Source organism: Alexandromys fortis, unplaced genomic scaffold (assembly GCF_014885135.2).
Source record: "Alexandromys fortis isolate MF-2015 unplaced genomic scaffold, M_Fortis_MF-2015_v1.1 scaffold_134, whole genome shotgun sequence".
Taxonomy (NCBI): Eukaryota; Metazoa; Chordata; class Mammalia; order Rodentia; family Cricetidae; genus Alexandromys; species Alexandromys fortis.
Window position 1 is genome coordinate 1,293,650 of NW_026068007.1, and position 5,441 is coordinate 1,299,090.

Genomic DNA, 5,441 nt, shown 5'->3' on the forward strand with positions numbered 1-5,441 from the left:
GGACTGAATATTGTAAATGTAATTCTTACTCGATAACTGTTTTTGTTTTATACAGTTTTACTTGGTTAAAGTTGAAACCTTTCATTTTTATTTAGACAAAAAGAGAGAGGAGTTATGGAATATTAGTTAAAGTTGTGTTACATTTGTTTGTGCTGTGGAACATTTGTTTAGTGAGGCAAAGGTATGTTGCTTTTTTTTTTATTTTGTATTTAACTCTGTGAAACTGTGTTACTTTGACTATCTAAAACACCTGATTGGTTTAATAAAGAGCTGAATGGCTGATGGATAGGTAGGGCTGTCAGGCAGAGAGAATAAACAGAAAGAGAATTTTGGAGAGAGGAAATTGAGGAACAAGAGGAAGAGGGGGAGAGAAGTACATCAGGCACCAGTCACCCAGCTACACAGCAAGTCACAGAGTAAGAAGTAAAGAAAGGTATATGGAGAATGATAAAAGCCTGGGGGCAAAAGATAGACAGGATAATTTAAATTAAGAAAAGCTGGCGAGGAACAAGCTAACCAAGGAGGACATTTATAAGAAAGAATAAGACTCTATGTGATTAATTGGGAAGCTGAGTGGTGGGGTCCCAAAAAGTAAAGGAGCCAAAAAGTAAAAATTAACTTCAGCACATATAGTTACTGGTATGTATATGATTTCAGGATTGTATAACCAATAGGGATCTCTTCTCTATGGAGAGGTACAGGCAACTAAGGAATTCTGATATATGTATATACAATCTACATATGAACACACACACACGTATACACACACACACACACACACACTTTTGTGGGGCCTCATGAGGCCCAGCGTAACTTCCTGAGCCTAACTTGAGTTTGATGAGGTCCAGTGTAACTTCCTAAGCCTAACTTGAGTTTGATGAGGCCCAGTGTAACTTCCTAAGCCTAAATTGAGTTTAATGAGGCCCAGTGTAACTTCCTGAGCCTAACTTGAGTTTGATGAGGCCCAGTGTAACTTCCTGAGCCTAACTTGAGTTTGATGAGGCCCAGTGTAACTTCCTAAACCTAACTTGAGTTTGATGAGGCCCAGTGTAACTTCCTGAGCCTAACTTGATTTTGAGAGGAGCAATTCAGCACAGCCTGACCTAGGCCCAACTCTGCCCAGCCACCGCTAATGTGGCAGGATATTATTGGCTAGACTTTGATTCTTTGAAGAGAAATTACTCATGCGCAAAAACTTAATAAAATAATATAATAAATGGATTCCCAGTCCCAAATATCTAGCGCAAATATGGCTTTCTATACTTTACAAAGGGGTATGAGGTGGTATTTTCCCTATTCTCAAAAAAGAAAGAAAAAAAAACCCAATCAGGGAGTTCTATTGCTTTGATGTGTATTTTCTCCTGTACATAATAGTTATTCAGTTTCTTTTCATTTGAATGAAATATATTGTAATTAACCCCCAAAGCGTAAATTTACCTCATTATAGGAGATTATTTATAATGGATATGTTGGCAGAAATGAAATATTTAATCAACTACTTAAAATAAAACCCAAGTATCAGTAATCATTCCTCTGATTACAAAAGACACACCTTCTTGTGTGGAATAGAATATTTATGAACGTGTTTTTAGTCCCTTTGAATACAGATGTGCATTTAGGAAACACTGCAGACTGATTGAAATGTCTCTGCCTTAAAGGCCATTTTACTTCTTAGGAATTTTTTATCCTCCTTCTATTTTCTTTTATGGTTCCAACTTAAAGGTGATTTGATGAAATATTTCTGAGTGACTACTGGGTCAAAAATTCCTTTGTAAATTTAAAATTTCTAGATGAATGATGGAAAAATCCATGCATTTGGTGGAAAATGGTTTACACTTTTAATCCCAGTACTCAGGAGGAAAACACAAGTGGATCTCTGTGAGTTTAAGGCCATCTTGGTCTATATAGCAAGCTCCAAGACAGCCAGGACTACATGGTGAGACCCCTGTCTCCAAAAAGAAAATAAACTTTATGTTTTTAGATGTAAATAAATCTTATATATAGTTTTTTGTGCCATTGGATTTTGTTCTAACTAAAGAGAAGTATAATTTCATAAAAACAGAAAATATTTCATTGTTTTATGACTCTGCTATTTCAGAGCTTTTAACTTGTTAGCATCTGTCATTTGTAGATGATAAGCTTCTCAGTGTAGATCGGTTTCCTAATTTAGTCTTACTTTGTATCTGCTATTTAATATTCTTCAGTTTCTTGAGGAAATGTGGATGCCTTTATATTTGAGATCACTCTTAGAAAATAATGGTTATCACCCACATTTTGGAGAAACATTCTGTATCTTGGTGGAGATCCTGATTGCTTGTTAGAAGAGGTTTCGCTGTCTGGAATGAGGTTTTCGGTTACACTGAAGAGATTAAAACCTAGAAGATCAAATTTTGTGATGTGTCGCCCCCTCCACTAACTCAGTGATAATCCAACGCAAAGGAAAGTCTTTGGAAGTAGGCACGTGGTGAGCAGTGTGAAAGCAACCTACAGAGTACAGGGTATCTGCATCACCACCTCTGTCTCTGAAATGTGCCCTCATAGCTGTTGATGAGTTATCACACCATTACTTACATTACATATTTATTTATTTGGAGTTAGGTATCTCATGTCCCCAAATTCCACCTGCACACACTCTTTTTACTCACAATGAAGTAAATTCTCTTTAGTAAATCCTTTTCAGAATTGTGTGTACAATTCTGTACACATTATATAAAAAGTATATTAAATGAGGGAACACAGAGTTGGAAGAAACAGCATCATTATCAGTTTCCTTACTAGTAAGGGAAGACACATATGTTCAGCAGTTTAATGAACATTTTATGCATTATGATAAAACAACAGAACATTGTGAAGGCACAAAGAAGAGAATGAGGAACAGTACTTGTTGGGACCTTTAGAGATTGATTAATAAAGGCAATGCTAATTGGGATTGAAGGATTACCAAGAATATTCCCAGTAAACAGGAAACTCAGGTGCCCCAGATGAAGTCTTTTAAATACAAAAAGCCCAGAGCTGTGAAGCCAATTGCATTGCTTGAGAAAATTTCAGGCCACCGGACTCAGGTGGAATGACAATTGAGCATGAAGAGATGGTGTGTCCCATACAAGAAACAAAATAAAGTGTTAACATAACTATGAGTTTATGGGAAACACATGATATGGTAGTTGGAATTTATTTTGCTGTCAATTTGAGATGTTACAGGAAACTATCAAAATTGGAGATCATACAATCATATTATTTCCTCGATAATTCTAGACATTCAATGAAAGATGGAACAGCTCAAGAGAGTCTGCAGAAAGAGGGAGCTTTGGAACTTCTTTGCAGCCAGTAAGCTTAGCTATGTAAAGGACAGGGACCAAGGCAACATCATGAGCAGTGGAGGGCATGGGAGCAACTGAGGAGTAGCAAATGAAGCCATTTAAAGCTACTTTTCTTATTGCTGAGAGAAAAGACTCTGAGAAAGGAACTTCAGGGAGAATACTTGCCTTTTACAGTTTGAGAAATGTATTAGCAGGGGAAGGCATGGTAGAAGGAGCCAGAAGCCAGCTAGTCACATTGCATTTAGCAGTCAGGAATTAGAGAGTGGGCAAGAAGTGGGGCCCTCCCTCTGAAACACTTCCTCCAACTCCTAAAGCTTCCACTACCTACCCAGACAGTATCTGCAGATAAGACGCAAGTGTTCAAACACATGATTCTGTGGGGGCACATTTCACATTTAAATCACAGCTTTCAGGTAAAGCAAGCAGGGATTACATTATGCAGGGAAGGGTGCTTCCATGTAGCAACACACTGAGATATATTTGCTTGTGAATGCTCATTTGCACACTTGAAACCACTGGGTATAAGGATAATTACGTGGGACTGGAGATGGGATAACTTTCATGTTGGAGACTGAGATATTATGAATTGAATTCCCAGGTCTTCCTTATAATAAAAAGCAGATTAAATCTCTTAAAAGGACCAAAACCATAACACCCCTCCCTCGTCAGCCCAAAGAGAAATCATATATATAGTTTGCTATATAGTTTATGATGGCCTTAGCATACCATGTAGTTTAGGCTAGTGATCCTTTTGGCTCATTTTCCAGAGTCCTAGATTATAAGAGTTTGTTACCATATCTACTTTGATTCTCAGCTATTTGATTGAAGTACATTCCTGTCTTTAGCATCACTGTTGGCCCATGCAGAGTTCATTAGCAATTTATACCTAAAATAAACACTGAATCCTAGTGTCATTTCTTATCCTAGTGATTCTAATAACTCTGGGCAAAGCTCTAGCTTCCATGATACTTTGGTTACTGATTTTTAAACAACAGTTGAGTGGGCTTTTTCAGTCTGTATTTTTTCTGCATTTCTTCGACTAGTCTGAAGTGTGAACAAATCTGCTAGAGCTAGGGGCTGGAGAAATGGCTCAGTGGTTAAGCGCACTGCCTGCTCTTCCGTAGGTTCTGAGTTCAGTTCTCAACAACCACGTGGTGACTCACAACCATCTGTAATGAGATCTGGTGCCCTCTTTTGGCCTGCAGGCATACATGCAAACAGAACACCAAGAATACTCTATAAATAATAAATAAATAAATAGATTTTTTAAAAAAAATCTAGAGCTAATGGGCCAAGAAGTCATTTAAATAACATGGTTTCTGTGTGATTATTTTGGGGTTGAGCATCTAGGAACCAACAAGAGGCCTCCTTGCAACAGAAAAAAGACAGCAATAGTTGTGTCTATTAGGGTTCTGGATAAAACAGAAGGTGGTCTTTGATGGAGCTTCTGCTTCTTCCCTTCTGGAGTAGGAAAGATGTTTGCCTGCGGGGAGATGTTTGCCCAGGCACAAAGCGCTTGGGAGCTAACAGACCCTTGCTGACTTAAAAATCAGATTAAACCAGCTCAGTATGCAGTATGAAACTTCCTCAAATCCAGCCAGTCTTGGTCTGCAAGGCAGTGCCCAGCAATAGCTGCCATGACATGAGACATGACAACCTGAGCCAGTCTCCAGACAAGATCATGTCCTGGTGTGGTTTCACTATACACTGCTCCTCAAAACCACAGGGCTTTTCAGTGTAGGTTCCCTCTCCAGGGTACTCAACACATACATCCTCAAGGCAAATTCCCTTATCTCTGTGAGGGCTCTGTTCCAATGTTAGCCTCTCAAGGAAGCCCATTGATTTCAAATTGCTTCCCACTCTCTAGTTGTCTTACCCTTTAGTTCCCTTGTTTGCAGGGCTCCTTTTTCCCAATGGCACTCTGACATTTTATATATTTTACCATTATGCTTAGTGTTTATTTTCTGTTTTTTCCTAACCAGAGATTTCCATGTAATTTGTTCACTGTTGAATCCCAGTCTTAGAAAAGTGCCTGGTGTATATGCACAGTGAGTACTTATTATGAATTAATGATAATAATAATGACAATGTCAAGTACCACTTATATTTGCGTGGCAATGC